Source organism: Triturus cristatus, chromosome 2_1 (genome assembly GCF_964204655.1).
Source record: "Triturus cristatus chromosome 2_1, aTriCri1.1, whole genome shotgun sequence".
Classification (NCBI taxonomy): Eukaryota; Metazoa; Chordata; class Amphibia; order Caudata; family Salamandridae; genus Triturus; species Triturus cristatus.
Window position 1 is genome coordinate 504792205 of NC_140581.1, and position 21499 is coordinate 504813703.

At 46.3% G+C, this 21499-nt stretch overlaps 1 protein-coding gene across 2 annotated transcripts in view; it reads left to right on the top strand.

The window, feature by feature from the left end:
- The window catches only part of RAD17 (RAD17 checkpoint clamp loader component), a 472816-nt gene that overhangs the window by 207 nt on the left and 451110 nt on the right, over positions 1 to 21499 (top strand). The window contains exon 1 of one of the 2 annotated variants that reach the window (XM_085632385.1): positions 1 to 174. The exons of the other annotated variant lie outside the window; for it this stretch is intronic. The gene's annotated coding sequence lies outside the window, so the exon portion shown is untranslated. The remainder of the gene's footprint in view (positions 175 to 21499) is intronic. 2 annotated transcript variants of the gene reach the window in all.

Below are 21499 nucleotides of genomic sequence, written 5' to 3' on the forward strand. Positions count from 1 at the left end.
GCGCCATTACTGGTGACGTCATGTGTATGCGCCGTTCTGTGCGCAGGACCCGTGACTGTTTGTTGCCGGTGTGTTTGACGGCTTTAGTGGACTGTTGTAGCGATTTCCTTATGTAGAGACTACCTGACAGGCGCTTAAGGAGTGGAAACATTTTTATAGAAAACTGTCCTGGAGGTGAGAGTCCTACATGTCAGTGGCTGCACTTTTATGGGGCTAAGTGAGATTTTGGTAGGAGTTGCAAAGGATTTTTCCAACTCTCGCCTGTCTCGAATAAGGACCTAACCCAGTATAGCCATTGGTTGCGTTATGGATGCCCTTTATGCTCATTCAACTCTGTACTGTCACGCCGGCTTCTCGAATATCTCTGATTGTCCTCTCTTTACTTATATATTCGTGTGTTGCCACTTTCCCCCCTGTTAGAAGATTGCCAACTTAGGCCAGGCATTGACACAGTGCATTTTGGCTCTGATTGACAATGTGTAAATACATTAATATATGTTGCTTGTGCACGTTACCTGTCCAGTGGCGTCCACAAAAATAGATTCGACTTTCGGTCATGGGAAGGAATTACTATATAATTGCAATTGTCAATCACAGCGGTGTTGTACGAGAGTGTCAGGACTGGCAGGTTAAGGAACGTGGGAAGCTTTCAAACCAGAAGGTCCGGTTCTCAGCGTAACCACTTGATCAAATTGTGTGATCTTGGGCATATTCTTATATATCACTCTACATTTTTTCATTAACTGCCAAAATCTGGGATCATCTAGAAGCAAATTTATTGAATCTGAAATATCCAAGAACATTTATTCGTAAACACATAAATCTGTTTTTCCTTCTTTTGGTCTACCGTGGTAACATTGCCTATTATTTGTCTAATCCCATTTCACTGCTCAAAGTTATTCTTGATATTTATCATAGCGTCACAGGTGGGCCCTTGATTAATTGACCATATATAGTAAGTGAGTGCTGTGTCCAAGTGGAGGAAACCGATCGCTAGATGCAATTAAGTTAATTGATCACTCAAATATCACTGACTTCCCATTTAAGAGATCCAGATTATTTTATGCATGCTTCTCAATTCACCCTTATTTTTTGTTTGTACTCGCCTTAGAATAGTTTCCACTCTATTTTAGAGATTCCGATTATTTTATGCATGCTTCTCAATTCACCCTTATTTGTTGTTTGTTCCCACCTTAGAATAGTTTTCACTCTTCCTGCATGGCATATGCTCCTTATATGCTTCAGTGGGGTCAGACTCCATCTTCAAAAGATTGTTCACTTCCATTTGTTCAATCGGATCACTTGCAACAAACCATTAAGTTCAATCTTCTCAAGAGCTTCACAGGCATGTTTTTTGTCACAAAGGTAACTGACATAAAATCAAAGCAATCGACTTAAAATTTGGCATTGATAAAGGTCTTTAATTGCTCACTCAATTTTATTCTAGTTTGTGAGCATAAACATATTATATTTATGATAACTATGATTGTTCGGACTGCTAACAGAATACATCCAGAAAACGGTCTTCTAATTTAGCAATCAATGGGACGCTAAAGGTTTACGTCCACTGTAGGTATGTGAATTTGAGCATGGTGGGAGTTATGTGACTAAGCACGTTAAGTGGCAGCTGACTAAATAGCCTGCTCTGTATTTGTAGTCTTTGTGGGACGGTAACTTCATATCTCCCCTAGGAAGAAACAATGACACAAGCCTTGGTAATGTACAGAGCCACCCTCTCAGGTTAGGACCTTCACCTAAAAGAAAGGACTAGAACCGAGGGGACTTGAGGGCTGGACAGGCAAATACTAGTCCTCCTCTACCCACCGGCAGGAAAATTCTACATAACTCACTGACATCCTCTCCTTCCTTGTGGGACACACTGAACCCCTAAGTATGGAGAAGAGTTGTTAGTCATGCATGTTCATTGAGTAAGCAATAAGTTAGTGAGGCACAGTGGGTTATCACTAATGATTCACTACCCCTTGGGCAAGTTATTGGCCAGCATGTGGTGATGTTAGAACAAGCTTTCTTTCCTTTAAAAAATTTCCCATAGCTGTGCATTATAATTCTTTCAGACAGGTATTAAAAGCATAGCCTGTCATAGGCGGTCCCAATAGGAGAAATAGTGCAGTAATAGGGTAACCAGATATTCCCAATCTAATATTTTCTTTTATTCTTTTAATTTGTTTCATGACATCTACCTTCAAACACATGTAACATAGCCTCAAGCTTCTGCTTAGTCCTTACATGCACTATACAGATGATTTCTTCCTAGCATGGATTTCCAGCATTGAACAGTTCTATCAGTATTATACTGAGCAAATATTCTCTAAATAACTGCTCTATTTGTAAACACTGTGTAAGGAACCGCTAGTCTATCTGCAGTATGCCTGCTGGTATTGTGAATCACTTCTGTTCTCACTCCTCTTCCCTGCCCATTTCGTGCCACTTCCATCAATGAAACTTGGATTGCACCTAAAGACACCACTATACTTGATGCTCACCTGAAATCACTTGGTGAAACGTTGAGCTCCTTGTCAACAAGTTCCTGATTCCAGCTCGCTCCACCCACCCGGTCACACTCAGGCCCCAGGAGTCATTGGATCCTTCTTGAAACTCCTAAATTAACTTGGACTCACAGCCATACCACTTTCTCCGAGTCCTTAGTGACCTCACTTTCAGCAAGAAAAATGACAAAACAAACTATTCTCTTCATTTAACTGCTCTCACTTTACTCCTCTCTTTACCATATCTTCTTGGCATCTTTATTGGCACACTTCACTCGGTTTTCAACTTTCACTATCTGTGTAGGTGTATAGGAAGCTTGAATTGCTGATTTGTGGTGCACCTTATCTTAGAGAAGATTGAGAGCACATTTTCACTTTACAAATGGCAAACCATCTATTGGCTTTGTGAATGCTTGTTTTACAGTCAATTAAATGTAAGCTAACGCTTACTCTCGTCTAATGCTTTAGAAATATTGTAAATAGGACTCATTTTGAGCTTTCATATCATTAGTGTATTTTTTTTAACTGTAATCCTGCCAGTGATCTAAACAAGCATTGGCATAGCCAATAGGTCTTGCCTTTGGGACCTTATAAGTGTTTAGCTATGCAACAGTTGCATAACTAAATACTTATAAGGTCCCAAAAGCGAGACCTATTGGCTATGCCAAGCGGCCGTGAGGCCGCGAAAGTGAAAGTGATCACGATCAAACATCAAAGCGGCCGTCGGCCGCGAAAGTGAAAGTAATCGCGGTAAAGCACTGCGCGCGTGCCCGCGCATATGCACTGTAGCTCTAGGCTGGCCTGGTAGCACTTTTTGGAGCCCTTTCAATAAGTCTCGCCAGACCAGCGCATGCACTGGGTCAGGCGAGACCTAAAAATGACATTACCAGTAATCATAAAGAACGCCCAGATTAAGGCGGAGTATTCAGTATTGATTCACCAATATATACTCCATTGTGGATTTTTACACTCTCAAAGATATTATTACATGTTTGAAAGCTGATCGAGTTTTAGATTTGTCACAGTAATAATTTCATGATCATAACATGAGAATTTATTCTTAACAGTATGTGCACCAATACCCATATGAGCTTTAACCGCACACCCTTAAATCTATTCGTCAGTCCAACAGTAGTATCAGTTGATTAGGAAACGCAAATACAGTGTATTTATTAGTACATGCAATTCTGAAAAGGTAAACTCAATTAATGTTCTTCATATCCAACAGAGAGTCCAATACAGGTCAAACAAATTCGCTGATTCTTGTCTTTATTAGCTTTAAAAGAATTCCCAGCACACGATATAGCTGACGCGTGTTTTGTCTGTACTCAGACTTTTTCAAGGCTGGAAAAGTAGATATGTATAATAAGTATTCCATATTCAAATCAATGATAGAGGGAGGTAGAAGAAGCAACGATCCATTAGGCTTCCAACTAGTTATCTATAATCAAGGAGAATAGATCACTTGTACCCGTTACCAGGGTTCATGTGGTTCTTTCCGTCATTTGGTTAAAAAACCCTCATTTACGTAAACATTTCAAAGGGCGGTATATCTTGGTTCTCCGCCTTAGTTCAAGTACGTGACAGCATCATCATAGGATTTCTTTTATGCTTCCTCCACCTGGAGGGAACCACTGGATATTACAGTAGTGATCAAAAATTGTGAAAAGTGCTCGTGTGGAGTGAAAAATTGTTAAAAAGGGGTTCCTCATGCTACCTAGAACATATTTTATTCTGTCTTGAGCATGGGAAAAGAATAAAAACGGTATTGTGCAAGATTGGCCATACAATGAGTCCACTGCACTGTTAGTCCAAGTGATCGGTCGACATGCTTCAGCCCCTTTGGTGACCCTAGGGGTCGGGGGACTTTCGTCAGGACCTAGAAAGGAGTGTTTGTGTGGAGGAGATGGATTTGTCCAAAACCAGAGTCAAAGTTCAGGATACGTATTGCTGAACTTAAGGTCAGGAAATACCTAATGTGGAGAAGGGAAAGAAAACATAGTCAAATACATCCTGAAAACATTATAAGAAATGTAGGTAGTCTTGTGATGAGGTATGTTTTGTTCAACTTGAACATTTTACTAAAAAAGCAATTGAGAAAATGGCAATTCTTTAAAAGGTAGATACAGCATTCATGTCCAACCTCTTATAAGCAAGTCAGTGGGAGCCCTAAACGCGGCAGTCTGACATGTCATCTGGTATTACTGAAATTGTGTGGGAGTTATATAAGCTGCTAAGAGAGGTTGTACCGTTATTGTGGTGGCATGTGGTGGTGAAACACCTCAATAAGCAAATACAATAATGGCAACTCTTTAGGAAATCGATATCGTAAAAGCCCTACTGGTGTTGGTATAGAGAGTTTATACAGTTCGCCAAGTGTGTTAAGAGCTTTTCATAGTTGTGCTAATAGCGTTATGTCTATGTACTAATATCTAGACTGCTGAGCGTGTCTATTCCTTTAGTAGTGGGCGCGTACCTGGAGCCAATAGTGAGGTGAATGGTATGCAGTTTTTGACGCCGACGTTAAAAATTAGAGTCTGTATGCAGTATCAGGATTGACTAATCCACGTTTCTGTTGTTCCCATTGAAGCGCGTGTTTAGGGGCGCTAAGCAAGGCGTGTCTTAGGCCAATAATGGCGTGTAGGGTGACAAGTTTATAAAGTTGTATTGTAACGATGATACCGCTGTTGACATTGTAAGTCAAGGCTGTCACTGCCAGCGTGAAGTTTTTAAAAGCGCATGATGAAAGGCATTCACGTGAGCAAATCTAAACCAAGCGCGTACCTTTGAAATCCTAAATCAGGGCTTCAGCGGGAGACGGAGGCGCAAAAGTACTGCTGCTAGAAAAGGTGGAAAAGGAAAAAGAAATGGGGACAGAAATCAAAAGGGGTTTGGTTTGTAACGTTACGTGTCTCCTATGTCTCTCCGATCTTTCTGTTCCTCGTACCGATTCCTGCAGTATACACGACTTGTGCTGGCGCTGCCTTCCTGTTCCCAGGTGACGTAGAGGTCTAAAAGGGCAGACCTTAAATACTATGTTAGAATATAGAAGAAAGACTAGTGTTTACGTGAATGAGGGTTTTTTAACCACATGAACCCTTGTAACGGGTACAAGTGATCCATTCTACTTGATTATTAATAAATATTCCATACAAGATGCACAAATACAATGGTTATCCTATTTACACAGAATACAAAACTGGTGTTTCCCACAACCTGCTTGTGAATAGAGACATTACACTGAATTAAATCTACAATTAAGTAGATGCTTGTAAAATGCCTCGACATTTGTATTAGAAAAGTCACCTCGACTATGATACATTATTGTGTAGCAGAAAGAGCATCGGATGGAGGAAAGAAACAGATGGACTTTTAGATACATATATACATATTATCACAATCTGATGTGCGGTTTTTCCTTATTAAGGAACACTACTACCTATCAAAGTATGTGCACCAATATTTGCTTCTGAGGATCAGAAACCTGTAGATGATCCTTGGACATACCTTAGCCACTCTCCCTTTTGAAAGAAGAAACATAAATGGAGAAGAAATCAAAACCTTTTATTCGGCTATAATATGTGTGCTCCAAATGGCAGGTCTAAACTAAATGACCTAAATCAACATCCACACCACTAATGGAGTAGGTTAATTTTCGTGGATTATACATGTGCACAAGTATTCTGTTAAGCTACCTTTGATAATTAGAATTCTGTCCAGCTTAGAGAAAAATCAGGATCCACAGTACACATGAAGTTGTTTCATTTAGAACATAAACATGTTTGCAAGTGTCAGGATACTATATACGTTTTTCCAAAGGTATAAGGCGGCCATAGAATCTGCAAGCTTGATATAAAAGATTGTAAAACTATTTCATTTCATATTTGGGGCATTATATCAAGATAACATTTTCTGTCTCGTTTTTTTTTTACTTGAATATGTTTCTTATTGAAATCCACTTCAGATAGCATCAAGTCTCATCAGTTCTCTGTTAAGGCTATCAGCAAAAACTAGAACATCTGGTCCAAATGGACTTTCATTAAACATGTTAAAATTATAAAAAGTATTCTGAACCAGATTTCCTTTTTCCTGTAGTGGAATATTTTAGATTCAAGCCAATTGCCTAGATCTTATGGGGATTTGTTGTGCAACCTATCTACAAGAAAATGGGATTCCACAGATCCAACTACCTACATACTGATTGCTTTCTTGGATTCACAGTAATATGTTTTGCAAGCCTCCTACTTAATGTCTTAACCTCATGGGTTGAAGAATTTTTTTTTGTTTGATAAGATAATTCCACTTCTGAAGGTAACATTTTATCATTGCATATGATGTGTCACAACAGGCCAAGGCTAACTCCATGTATGTTTTTATAGATCAGTCATCTGCTTTTAATAGAATTAACAGGGTTATGTTATGAAAGAAATTATCATCTTGGGAAAAATATTCACTTTTGACCCTATTGACCTCATTGCAAATAGATACTTGGTTTCCTATCCAGGTAGGAATCGGTAATTTGCTTATTCAGAAAAATGGACTGGCAACAAGGGTTAATTTTCCATTCCATGTTTGTCCCTTTTTAAAATTCGTTTTACCTGTTGTTAGACTGACATGTATTTGTGCTACCACAATTCATGGCATACCTATTGTGTTCTATACTTATCTGAGGAGGCTTTGCGTCAGCCGTGTTCAGCCATTAGGGTTTTCAGCGTAAGAAACTTTGGTTATTGGCTTGTGACATTGTCAAAACCATTTTGTCTCAGCCCGTAGGAGAATATGTATCTCACTGTTTTTAGGTCTCGCCTAGCTATTGTGTTTACGCAATCGCTATGCGAGACTCTAGTAAAAGGGGCATTTCAAAGTGCTCCCAAAAGTGGATTGCATGGCGAGCACGCGCACAATCCCGTGCATCGTGCCGCCTTGCAATCCGTTTTGGGAAGCGCTTCAACCCACTGGCGCCCTCGGCATCATACTTCAAAGGGTCCGCTCCCCAGCCTGGAATGCTCTCCCCTGCCCCGCCAAGCGTGCGCGCTTGCTTTCACTTTCGCGCGGCGGGCTCTCGCTCGCGTCCGGACCAATTTGTCTTGTTTTTGTGTTGTTACTTTCCTTACAGAATTACTTTGCTCTTGCCCCTGAAAAAACTTTCCTGTCCTTGCATTATGTATGATGAGTTGCACAGAATTAATTTCTAAAGTGGGATTCATTGATTTCCACGTGCATGTAAATCCGCATACCACTGCCTACATTTTTGGGGCTTTGTGCTGTATGAGTGTTGAGATTCTTGCTAGGAGAGAGTGATATCTGTTCTTGCTGAAATTGTTACCTTCCAGTGCAGGTTTGTGGCTGAGGCGGGCCAATCTTTGTGTGGAAAGAACTGTATCGGAGGGGGAAATGAAGATCAGTCTATTCCTAGCAGCTGTCCTCTCCTTCACATCTCATTCGAATCTCCGATGGGCTTTGTACAGCGCATCCATTGAAGCCCTATTCCGCCATCAGGTGCAAATGTAAAAATACTCAAACGTACATGCTGTACTAATGCTAGTTCAAACCATGAGGAAGACACCAGAGCTATGGCTCCTAAACTGACCATACACACGCCCCCTAAGCCACCCAATCTCCCAAACACACACCACCTACGCCCTTAAAGTACCCACATGGTACGGTCTGTTCCAGCCACTCCCCTCTCCTTTGACGACTCACCCCTTTGTGCAATTAAAAACCAAGAATTTGCAATGCAATAGGTCTCGCATTTACGGGAGTTTGAGCTATTGGCATTGTAAATGACAATGCCTTTTATTTATATCTTGGTTTTTAAAACATAAAATAAAAGGCATTGTAATTTACAATGCCAATAGCTTCCTCGCGTAAATGCGAGACCTGTTGCACTTTCAATGCTTGTTCTATTGGCTGTTAGGATGTGTCCTTCCTCCTATATTATAATGCTCGAGGGACTATTTTACATGTTCCTGGTTTTTTAATTAACACACATTCAAGTGTTTAACACATTCGATCTTTACTCATTGCAGGCTTTATTTTTATTTAAACGTAGCAGGCGTTTTTAAAAGCGTTTCTGTTAGCGCTCAAGCGTGCACCTTTGCTTAAGGTAGCTGCCCTGTTGGTTTTTCCCTTTTAAATTCTGACTGCCTGACCTCAAGACAGCTTGAAATCTTAAACAGCTCGGGAAGAAGTGGATGTTTACTTGTGTCTTTCTTTTGTATCCATGCTTACTACACATAACGTAATATCATTCTTCTTTTGGAATAAGTTTGTGAATGTTTACCTCTGACTTGCATGTTGTTACCATGCACACAGGTTTGCTTACCTCAACCGTTTATTCTTTAAAATCTTAGACATCCATTGCTATAAACATTTTACTATTGCCACATTAAACAGAATGCAGTGCATGACCTTTGGGAGATCATGGTGCTAAGATTCAAACTGTTGGCTCACTCATACTTCAGCATGTAGTTGACAGAGAGCCACCCCGCCTGCTGTTTTATGGGAGGTACTCCGAGTATCCAGTAGTGTTTGACTGAAGATAAGTTGAGCGCTTAGATACAAGGCAAAAAAAAACAAGCATTTACACTGCAATGGTCTCGGCATTGTTAAAGTTAGAGCTATTGCCACTGCTCATGACATTATTTTTGTTTATGTTTTTGTTTTTAAAACATATAAAGAAGCAGCATTGTTATTTACAATGTCAATAGCTTAATCACTCTCAAATGCGAGACCTATTACATTTGCACCCACACACAGCCACACACACAAAGCCACCCACACACACACAGCCACTCACACTGAAATAGAGCCACCCACAGAGCCACCTACACACACACACAGTTATTAAAAGGTGTTTCTGATGGCGTGACAATCGTCTGCTCTAAATACACAATAAAAATACACTTAAAATAGGTATCATCCACCCAAAATAGTTAGACAAAAATATGTACTTAAAACAGCATCAAAATATTTAACTGTTCAAAACGTTAACATTAAATGTACTACAATGCAGGAAAATGGAATAGGGTCCGACTCCATAAGTATCATATTCCACGCAAACATCCATTTGTAATATAAAAATTGCAAACACATGAAGGATAAATAATATATTTCCAAATGTTAACAGTGTAGCCTGGCGCATGAGTGACATGCAGAACGAGAACCGCCCTGCTCAGCCTAAAAGCCAGGCGAGGAGCGGGTAGCTGCAAAGTACCCCTACGGTGCCATCCAATTGGTGACATACAAGTGGAGTAAACCTAAAGATACCACACGACTTCCACCCACAGTCTGATGTCAGTCCCCACAACAAGCCTGAGCTCCCCTACCTGGGCAGCAGTGCAGGCAGCTAGGGCAGTCGGGCAGCTGTCAGTCGTTGCTCAGTTCCCTCTCATTGACCGACTTCCCCCGGGGCACCCCAGTGGACAGCTGGACCGAGACGGGCTGTCATCCCGCGGCTTGGATCCCCCGCCCGTGATTGACTCACCATGGGTCCTCCACCAGCCAGACCGGGCCCGCTCCACGCTGCGTGGCGCCCGCCCACTGGCGGAGACCGGGGACAGCTCGGTGAGTGTTTTGTACACCGCAGGGGCACGTGCGGACCCCATGGCCAATCAGCACCTCTGGAGCCTGTGCAGCACGCTGGGATTGGTGAAGGTGCCAACGATGATCCAATCCCATGTATTATTTTTTTTTTGCTGCATAAGATAAGAAGCAGCAACTAAGGCTTGTGTATGATCGTCGCACGCTTTGCGCCAACAGCAAACAAGTTGATGCACAACTTTGCATTCCTTACACTTTGCTGGGCAAAACGCCTGCTCAACGTCTGCCACACTTGGTTAGGCACCCCGAGCCGTTTACTCGGACACTCCTAATCCTGATGGGGGAGGGAAGTCCTCTGGTGATTACTAGCCGTACGCAAAGATGAACGCATGGCCTGGACAGTCAAGGTTGTAGCGCCAGGCCAGAAAATCTATCGTGCCCAAACAATCCCGCCTACTGTGTTATTCGTTCCCAAAGCAAATGCGGGGGTGAGGGAGGGTATACCCTGTTCAGACGTACTGTAACTAGCGTCACCTTCGCTGAAGAGCACCCGGGGGGGGGAGGGGAGCACAATGAACGCCATGCTTACATTACAGGCGAAGTCAGGGCACGGCGGGTGAGTCGTCCCGAGAGCGCATGACCAGGACTACCCTTCGCTCCAGAGTAAGTCCGCCCGTGTCCCGAATTGGCCAGTGAGCGTGGCACCGATGCCTTGTGTCCCCATTTTTTTTTTTTTTTTGCATGTATATAGACCTGAAAGGATGGAGCACTTTCATGAGCCCAGTTATTACATAGCATCTATAGTATAGGCACGGGAGAGTAGGAGATTTGCCCAGAATCACGTGAACGTGACCCCCGAGGCTCGAACCCTGGTCCCAACACCAAAGTCGGCAGCGCGAACTCGTCCCCAAGTATGGAGCGGTAAGTGAGCACTGTTATACATTATACATTCAGGCACATGAGGCGTAAGTGATTTTCCCTGAATCACCGTATGTGAACGCGACCCCGAGGCTTGGACTCTGTAGGGAGGGTCACTATAGTACCAGCCCGAAAGTCGGTAGCGCAAACTCAAATCGCAGAAACTCAATATTCTGTTCGAGGTAAAAGGGTGAGGCCCTCCCCGCAAGCCCGGTGACTGCCGCGGGTCGCTGTGCCGACCCCTCCTAAGAGGAAACTACCCGGGCCGCTCCGGAGCAACGGTCACTAGTCTGGGGGGGAAGGGGAGGCCCAGCGATGCCGACGCATCCCTGCTATCCCGATCGTTGCGAGGGAAGTTATGGGGGGGGGGGGCGATGTCAGGCGGAGCCCCAGCACATCTCGTGGGGCCCCCCACGTGTGCGCGACCAGGTGCCAACTCCAGTCACTCTTTGTGGGCAGAATAAGCCCACTCCATACTACTGTAAGGGCCAGGGCTCGCCCCGGAGTGCACATAGCCTGCGTTGCATCAGAGGACCAAACGGCACCTCTGCCCGCATCCCCCTGCTGCCCCATGCACAAGCCAGCATATTAGTGTGGGGAAGCGGAGCGATGCGAGCACGCAGCCCCCTCCCCCGTTTGCTCAACAGTGGACATACCACGCCTGCACAGGGACCTGAATTGGCGGGAGGAGAAACCCTGGTTTTCTGAGCAAATCAGGCCTGTGCTCCATGGCAGACACGGCCAAGTGGAGCAAGGAATCGATTCCCCGTCCCGTGTGTGAGCGTCGCCCAACCCCCAAAACCCCACCGTTCCGCAGGCAGCGGTAGAATGGTGATACCAACGGCGGCCACCCCCGGATAATGGTCCTCGTGACAGTCGGGGGGTGGGGGGGTTGGAACTAATCTTGTTTAGGCTGCTTTGTTAGGGGTTGCGACGATCGCTGCCCTCCTCCAACCCAACAGTCTGGACCAGGGCCGGACTGGGAACCAAATCCGGCCCTGGCAAAGTGCTCGGCAGACCTATGCTGAGGGTTGAAAAGCATGCTAGAGGTGCGGGAAGCGTGGTGTGATCAGCGCCGAGTGAAGATGTCGGTGGGGTGAAGAAGATAAGAACAGTCTTACCACTCGATAGGGACATCTTCAGCAAGATCAGCACCAGAGGTGAGCAGGGTTGCCCGAGAGCAGGGGGAGAGGACGAGCACACCACTGCCTTTCTCCGAGGCGAAGCAGAAATGCCTCGGAGAAACGCAGCGGCGGTTTCGAATTCGGGGGCGTGTTTTCCTTTTCTCTCCTCTTGCCATTGGCTGGAGGAGAATTAGAAAAGTTGCAAAAAACACGCCCCCGAATCCGAAAAGGACGGGGCCTGTTCGGAGAGACAAACCTCTTCTCCAATGGCTGGCCAGCATTCAAGAGGCCAGCCAATGGAGAAGAGGGGAGAAGAGGGGCGGGTTCAAGCCCCTCTTCTCCAAGTCATTAAATCTCGTGAGCGAGACTGCGCAAGCGCAGCCTTCGCTAGCCGAGACCTAACCACAGGCGTTTCTGAAGTACTATGCACACTGCATTAGGCAGGATTCTCTGTTTTACAATGAACTTGGCAAAGAACTTTAAAACCTTAATTTCACTTTACAACCCACCTTTAATCCATTCAGAGTAGTAATGTGCCCCCCTATACATAACGTAAAACTAATGGGTAGGCTTTTATGTTTGTAAAACAAACCCATTGCATCATCTGAGTGCTCTTGTTTAGTGGCTGTTTTGCTGATGTGAAGAAGTTGTGTGAGACCTGGGCAGCCCCACTCTGAGCTTTTCAGTAATCTGTATAAATAATTATTTCCAAGCTCACTGAATGATGCATTATAATGTGTCCAGGCTGAAATTTGTGCATCGGGGTTGGGGGGCAGAAATTAAAAATGCATATTGAGAAAAATATGCACAGAACTTATCTGTCTGAGAAAGTGTGTGGTTGGTTATTTATGCTATCTGTGTAAACACATCTGGATTTTCATTGGTCGATCTGGCTTTTATTAATAATGTCTATTGGTTACAGAACTGTTTATGCTTATTAACTTCTGTTATCTGAGTCTCTACAATCATTTTAATTCTAAAACCTGCCTGTAAAGCACTAAAGAGTCCTGCCTTACCATGGTTATTTGTTGAGCCCAGATTCTAGTGAATTCAGGCTATTTTATCTATTTAAATCCACGCCATTTGAATGTTATATGGTGGGATTCCTGCTGTAGTCGCTGAAGGTTGCTTCTATAGAAGAGAACGCTGCTCTTAGGAAAATTATTGACATGCACTGCAAAGCTAAATATAGGTGATTTCAATGTTGTGTGTGCGCCTTTTTGGGTCGAGCCTAGCGCAGCGCACATGCGCTGCTCTATGGGGAGGCCACTTGGAATCACTCCAGACTTTATTAAAACTTGTCCGTGTGGTTTTCCAAATTCCACACATTCCATTGGCCTTTGCGTGTGGCTTTCAAAAATGAACGCACACAATTGGCTAAAGGCGGGTGCATGTCCCGCCTTTTCTCTAAACGTTCCCTCCCATGGCGTTTGGGTTTCGGGAGCGAGCAGCGGCACGCAGTGTGCCAGCTCCTTCCCTGGATCATGTTACTAATTAGCACGGCAGCGCGGTCGCTTTTGCGGCTGCGCTTCTTTTTTAGGTCTCGCTGGCGTTGCAGCGCGAAGCGCTGCCGCCAACGAGAACTATTGTTGCCGTGATGCCTCTCAAGGGAGACAGACCGGGGCACGCGCAGCGATCGGGGTCTGTGGACGCGCTTCTGAGACGCGCTTGCGCAGATGCGCACACACAGACATGCACGCGCACACATCCCGCCGCTGCCGAACCCCCTCACCGCAACCTCCGATCGGCTGTTTTATCAAATTGTCCTTTTGTCACTTTTAAGATTTCTTCCATCAGCTGTTTCCTCACATAGGGAGGAGGGGCAGTTCCTTCCATGCAATACGGCCCTTGCCACAGTGAGTGACTGACTAATAATACATGAATGATGTCACGGTTACCTTGCCTAACTGAGGTATTGTATCTGTTATTTATATGGAGTTTTCCATGGCCACGACTACTCGGACTTGCCATCTTGCCGTGAGAGCTCACTTGGTGTTTGATCGACAGTAGGAGGGAGGTCTGATTAGTTTGGCTTCAACTGATGCCACAGTCACGCGTTTGCATCTGGAGCACAGGCAGAGCAGTGAGCCCGTATTTCATGACGGATAAATCTAGCGCACCGCCTGTTCCAAGGATGCATGAAAGCGAGCAGGTACCCGGGACCGTTTAACGTTCCAGAAGCTGATGGAAAGCAGGCACTCCTTGGCGGAAAGTTGCACTAACAGAGCTTACCCGTATTCCACTGCACACAGATTTATTGTGGTGCAGGTTGTAATATTTGCCCTCTCTGCTACTTCTCACCCCTCCTGCGCCTTGCCAACTAGAGAGCCCTTGGAATCCAGTAGGGGTCATAATATGTGCTTTATGCGGGCACTTGACTCGCCTTAACTGCATGCCTCGGTTTACTGCCCTCCTTGCTTCTGAATTGAGACCAGGTGTTGCTTTCTGTAATCCGGGCACATCACTTTCCACAGCGCGGATGGATGCCGGCGAGGACCCAGTGACCTGCCGCCTCCTTGCTAAAGTGCACAGGGCATCTTGTAGTAAGCCTTGCTCGTTGAGTCCGTTTTAGCAAGGACTGGTGAATGGGCCAAGTTTGTTGTTTCTCAGCTGGTGTTTGTATTTGATAGTGTATGGGAAAAAAATGACTTTTGGGCCGCCCGACCGCCTCTGCCTTTAACTATCAGTATCCTCTATTTACTAGATTTTGCGGTTTAAATTTTGGTGCGATATATTTACCTACTGGCAAAGTGAGTTGTTACTCAGGAGTAAAATGGCAGTTAGGACTTGAGTATGGGTGGTAGTTTTGGAGTATTAATCAGAGTTGCTTTGCTAAGCCAGTGTCTGAAATCCATCGAAGTTAGTTTTGAAATCTCCTTACAATTTGGTCCTGGGCTCTGATAAATTACTCGTATGCCCTCCTTCTGATCAGTCTGTGAATAACCTGGGTAAAATGGCTGTACAGATCTGGCCGCGTTTCTTAAGTTTTGACAAGGGGAAACTAGGAGTAATTTGTGCTGGGATACACTGCAGTGCTTTCAGTTCTGCAGCTGGTACTGGGGAAAACATGCAGGACTACTGCATTATCCCAAGGCTGCACTGCAGAATGTTCTCGAATGTTGTAATAGGTCTCCCAAACTCTTGGACAGGACCCCCCAATAGAAGAAACAAGTTAACCTCCTGCATGACCGAAATAGCAAACTGGATGAAAGCCAACTGCCTCAAGCTCAACACAGACAAGAACGAATTAGTGATCGCCGGCAAGAACTCCTCACGATGGTACTCCACCTGGTGGCGGCTGGCCAAACTCAGACCCACACTCAGCATCCATACCATGAACCTTGGAATAATCACGGACAGCAAACTGGACATGAACTGTACAAGTCTGCTTTATCACTGCATCAAGTAGATTCTTCGTAGGTGTGAAAAAATTCGGTTTTAATGAGGAAACATCTTGCGTACAAAATTGTCCAGAGCACCCAAACTATGCAAATTGAAAATGTTGTATGCTGCACACTATCCCCACCAACCTAATAATTTTGCCCCCCTTACAAAATACGAGCCTCTTCATGAGTAATATGCATTTTGTTTTCTTTTAGTAGAAAATTATTAATCCTGTACCTTAGATGGCTGCATATTTTGGTAGTGGAACAGCTGTTTATTTGACTTAACATTAAGTGGTTGGCTTCAAATGGTTGCACAAAGAGCAACTTTGTCCTACTCAGTTTACAGCTGCATGTTGAATCACTGTAAAATGTGACTTCTAGTATGGTGACTTGTAGCAAAGGTGTTTCCAACATGGATACAGTTATGAGGCTGAAGGTATCAACACTACTCCTGTGTATAGTTTTGTAGAGATTTTCCTTTAATCCCAAAGAATTCTAAAATCTAAATGGAGCTTTTACATTCCTGTAAAAGGGAGGTAGATGTTAGGACGACATCACTGGAATATTGCGCTGATAGGTTCTGAAACCTTAAACCAAGTTGAATCGTGTTTTTTGATGGCAGATACTTTTGAGTGTCTGTTACCAATACTTTCTGATGAAGCAATAAAATTTCGCAAATGCAGCTGTTACAGGGCATTTTATAGAGGCCTAGAGTAGTACAGACACTGGATCTGTAGCGGAGAGAGCTGTTGGTGCTTGGAATACATGACCTGTGCAGGGACTTGAAAAACACTCTGGGGAATGAGGAATTGTAGAAAATACTGCTTGAGTACAACGTTTGCAAATAGTTTGTCCTTTCATTTACGTATTTTTTTTTTGGGGGGGGTGGGGGGGGGGGTTTCCCCACTTCAGATTTTTTTTTTTTATACCCGGACGCTTGTATTGCAATATTTTTAAGTGTAATCTGCTCCCGCCATAGAGGGTTGATAGAGTCTTTGCCCTGAGGGGGTCATTTTACCACTCCACTGTGGTAATAAATGGCATACCTTTGACTGCTCAAACAGTTGTTTCCCTTTGTAAAGACATTGTTACTTGCAACCAGTGAGGCAGTAAACCTGTCTCTGGTAACATCAAATTTGACCTTTGCACTGCAGTAGTAAATGTGTGATTGTGTGCTCATTAGCACAGTTGCTCTAAATAACATTTGTTAATGGCCACATTTATTTTCCTGGCATGAAACAAAAATATATCCTACATGCCTAAACTATACTTTTTTTGTCTTCATATGCTTGGTAGACTGGTCTTTTATGCATACGTTCTATTTGTGGTTCTGTGGAGCCCTGCATCAGTGATCTGCACTGTCACTAGCTGCACACGTGAGGAACATGTCTGTTATGTTAGCAACCATTATTGTGTGTTATAAACCATGGGTGTGTCTAACACAGCCTTTACCTCTTCTCCTCCTTTGCTTATTTATATTCATATTTGACTGATGTTAATTATGCTGAGGATTACATGGTGGAAACCTGAAAATTCCAATAGCTAAAGTTCCTTGTCTTTGAGGGAATTCAGTTGCTTAAACAATACAAACAAGTAATCCATTTTATTTTTGGTACCTTTAGTATGAATCTAAGATTAGGTAGCTGTGATAACATAGAGCCTTTCAAAAGTGAGTATTTAGAAATGTGCACTTTTTTTTAGATCTTGCCTACCAGAAGGCACCAATCCAAAATCTTAAAGTCCGCGTAGAGTCCCCCATTGCTTACTGTTAGTTGGCTTCATTGTCACTCATTTGCTTGCTTATTATTCAATGACTTGCTTCCTTTGTAGGTCTCGCTGGCGTTGCAGCGCGAAGCACTGCCGCCAACGAGAACTATTGTTGCCGTGATGCCTCTCAAGGGAGACAGACCGGGGCACGCGCAGCGATCGGGGTCTGTGGACGCGCTTCTGAGACGCTCTTGTGCAGATGGGCACAAACAGACACGCGTGCGCACACATCCCGCCGCTGCCGACCTCCCTCACCGCAACCTCCGATCGGCTGTTTTATCAAATTGTCCTTTTGTCACTTTTAAGATTTCTTCCATCAGCTGTTTCGTAACAAAATTATTGGCCGACTAATGGCACTCTCTCAGGCAAAGGCTGTGCCTACGGCGCATGCGCACGACTTTGTTACATGCACCTCGGTTCCCGTGATCAATTACAGTAATGCTGCTTGGATCTCGGTACTCACGGAGAAACTCCCTGTTTGGCCCGCTCATCTTCCACTCGCGATCACTGCCGCCACGATCGGGGCACGCTACCCTAGATAGGGCACACCACTGCTGCCTGCTTCGCTGTCAATACTCCCACGAAGAACCAACTACTCCATCCCGCTCGCTGTTTGTACACACCCCGCCCACACTGCACATTCATTGGTCGGATGAAAACAAGTGGACACATTTTTGGCTGTTCTATTGGACATGGCCATTGACAAGCAAATATTTACTGCCAATCAAAGTGATAACCTCATTGCACACGGAAAAACAAGCAAACTACATCCTTATTGGTAGTGCAGCAAAAAAAAATCGCATGCGCATTCTCCAAATAGTGTCCTTTTTGGCTCACTACCGCAGTGATTAGTCACAAGCAGCCACGAGCTGTGAGATGTCATTAGTGAGGGCTAATGACGTACACGGAAGCAGATGGATCCTCTCGTAGCAGCAGTCGCGTTAAGAGGAGAAAGCAAACCGGCTAGGAAAGGTGACATTCCAAATGCGGAAATTGGTAAATAATAGAACCCGAGGGTGCAATTTTGAGGTCTCCCCGATCTGCTCCTTTCAAACCTCCAAGGTAAACGTTCCATGTAGCCAGTATGGTTTTACCTTTAGACTCCTCACGGTAGCTCCCATTTTCGTGTATTCTAGTTCCATTTATGTAGCGCTTACTACCCTTTATGCGACGTTAAAGCATTTGCTTTTCTTCATTTACTTATATTTCCTGCTGTCGTTACTATCTTGTTCTACTTCTTGTGTGTCTGGCTGGCTGTGTGAATTGAAGTGCAGTGTGTTGGCTTTATGTGTCTGTTCGTATTCGTCTCAGTGCGTTCCGCAGTGCTAAGTGCAGTGCTGGCCGTAGGGCTGGGCCGGCGGCGTCTCACTGAAGTGCTTGAGAAGTGTCACTAAGACATACACGGTACCCTTGTGTCTAATGACAAACAACAGCTGATGCGATCTCTCAGATGGTGTATGAGTTATCGTTTCTGCCAGTAGCTGAGTCGGCCCCAGAACCAAAATGGAAAATGGTCTTCGCCCTGGGGGCAGGACGGAGACGGTAGTCAACAGGTCGTTTACATTTGTGAACATTGGCAATGTTAACGTTTTTATTTTGAAGAGATTGCCTAATTTGATGTGTGTAATTAGGTTATCTTTATTAAACAGCACATATCGACACACGAGGCTCCTGTGACCGTATAACATGGCTCTGTCAAATGAGAGAATGAAAACCTATATTTGAGGGAATATGTGGCATTGTATTTGACACCACACTCTGACCGTGAACAATAGGCCCCTAGTGTCTGTTTCTGGCCCTTTCTTATTCGTAAGCCCTATGTGCATCTGGGAATAACACACATATGCACGCCAAACAGCTATACAGCCTTGGTTGTACATACATTTACATTAACATGACCCGTAACACATTTTTGCTTGAATTTAGAGTAGAGGCAAGGGTTGCGCGTGCACGTGACAAAAAGGGAGGGCTGGAGCGCCAGGCGGGAGAGAGAACAGAAGGGCAGTGAGAAAGAACTTATAAAGAGAGCAGGGAATGACGGTGGGGGTGCAGACGGAGAAACACACAGTGAAAGGGAAGGAAGGAAAGAGAACAACTGAGAGAAAGAGGCACAATGAGAAACAGCCACAGAGAGAAGAGAAAGCACAGAGAAACCGAATCTGCTGCGGCGTGGGGGGGGGGGGTAGTCTGGGCCTCCACTCCCCCCCCGGACATCAAATACTGGCCACCCGCGTCTGTGCGGGCTCCTGACCGACCCCTGCTTTCACTTAGAAAATAACTTTATTTGACAATTCGGAAACTTGTCCGGTTAGCTGGACCCGTCGACTCCGTGCTCCCCACCCCCGCTTCCCCACACTCCCCCTCGCTGAGAATTAAAGGGCCCTCCACCCTGAGTGCTGCTGGGCACAGGAACCCCATCACCTTCAGCGTTGGTACCACCCCTTCTCCCCCAACCCCGGGCCCCCATCTGTGTCCCCCTGAGAGTTCAGAGACCAACCTAAGCGTTTGAGCCCCCGCCCTGAACATATGAACCCCATCCTGGCATTCACAACACCAGCCCCCCACCTCAGCGTTCAGACCCCCACCCTGAGCATTGCGACCTTCACCCCCACTATGGGAAATGAAGTAAAAACAGATATTTAAATAGTTATCTGGCTTAGTACTCACACACACCCTTGCATCCACACAGTCTTTTTTTCAAGTTTGAGTTTATTGAGAAACAGGGAACAGCATTTAGTAATGCCTTAAGCAAGAAGAACACAAGTCAACAAAGAATAAACAAGCATTAAAAATGCCATAGGTGGAGCGCTAGGGGGCGCCGGACCGCAATGGCTGCCTAGCAGAGCGGCTCCGAGCGCCCGGCCCCGTCTTCTGCTGCTTAAGCCGTCCCTCGCTGCCCTGGCCGGGAGCTGACGGGCGCTTCTGGACTTGCATTGGTCCAGCGTCCGGGGGTGAAGTCTCGAGAGCTCCGGTCCTCCCCGGCCGCCAGCCAGCCGTGTTTGAGGCGGGCCCGGGACGCGGACGCGGAGCACCTGGAGCGGAGCACGGCGGAGGAATCAGCGAGAGTCCGCGGCGCCCACGAGGTCTCTGGGCCCCGGGTCTCCGGAGACACAGAGGGAGCAGTTTGACCGCGGCGATCGCGGGGGCCCTTTCCCCCCCCCCCCCCCCCTCAACACCCACCTACTGATCCTGCCTGCCGGTGGGGGGGTGGAGCAGCCTCCGGGGGACCGCTCGGCGCCGGGTGGTGGCTGGTGAGTGCGGCGGCATCGAGGCGACCTGCAGGGCCCTAGCGGTGGTGCTTGAGATCCGGTGGTGGACTCGGGGGGGTGGGGGGGCACCGGCGATCTCTCAGCTGCCTGCCTTCCCCCCCCCCCCCGTGGCTGCTGCGGGCCCTCGGAGGGTGCCCGTCTGGACCCGCAAAGGGACGCTTTGGGGCCGAGGCTGTACCCATGTATCGGGCCGCGACCGGCGGTCGGGAGGCCTGGCTCCTTCTCTCCTCCTTCCATCTATGCCCCGGGGGGTCGCCCTACAGCAGTTGCACGCCTGTAAGGAGTGAGGGGGCACGGGGCCCCGCGGGTAGTGGCGGCATCGGCTGTGGGTGAAGAGTGGTGGCGGTACTTTACCCTGGACCCTGACGAGGTGTGGCACGGCGGCGGACCCTGGGGAGGGCTCGGCTGTCATATCGGGCAGCGCCCCGGGAGGCGATTTGCGGGGCCTGTGTCTGCTGGCTGCCCGGGTGAGGGGAGGCCTTGACTGCACGTTCCTCCTCCCACCGCCCGGTTCCTCGGCCCTCCTGGGCCCACCGGGATCCTTTGTGGGGCCCACCGGCGGGTACGGCTGTTCCCGACGGACTGCAGTGCGGCAGGCATGGGCAAGGACAGGGCCTCCAGACCGGCGCCTGCGGCCACCCAAACCAGGATCGATCAATTTACGACCTCCGAAAAGGGAACTGGTCCGCCAGGGGAGGCAGCATCGGCGCCGGCCACGGATTTGGCGGCCATCTTGCAGGCCATTAACGCATCCCGTTCCTCCCTGGAGGGCATGGTGGGCGAGGTTAAGGTAGATGTTGCCCTTCTCCGACAGGATCTGCGCAACGCCACTGCCCGCATCTCTGAGGCTGAATCGAGAATCTCAACGGCGGAGGACGATATCCGGCAGCTGCAGGATCAAGTACGGGAGCTCACCACCCACTCTAAAGAGTTGCACCGCCGGGCTGAGGATGCCGAGAATCGGGCGCGTCGCAGTAACCTCCGCT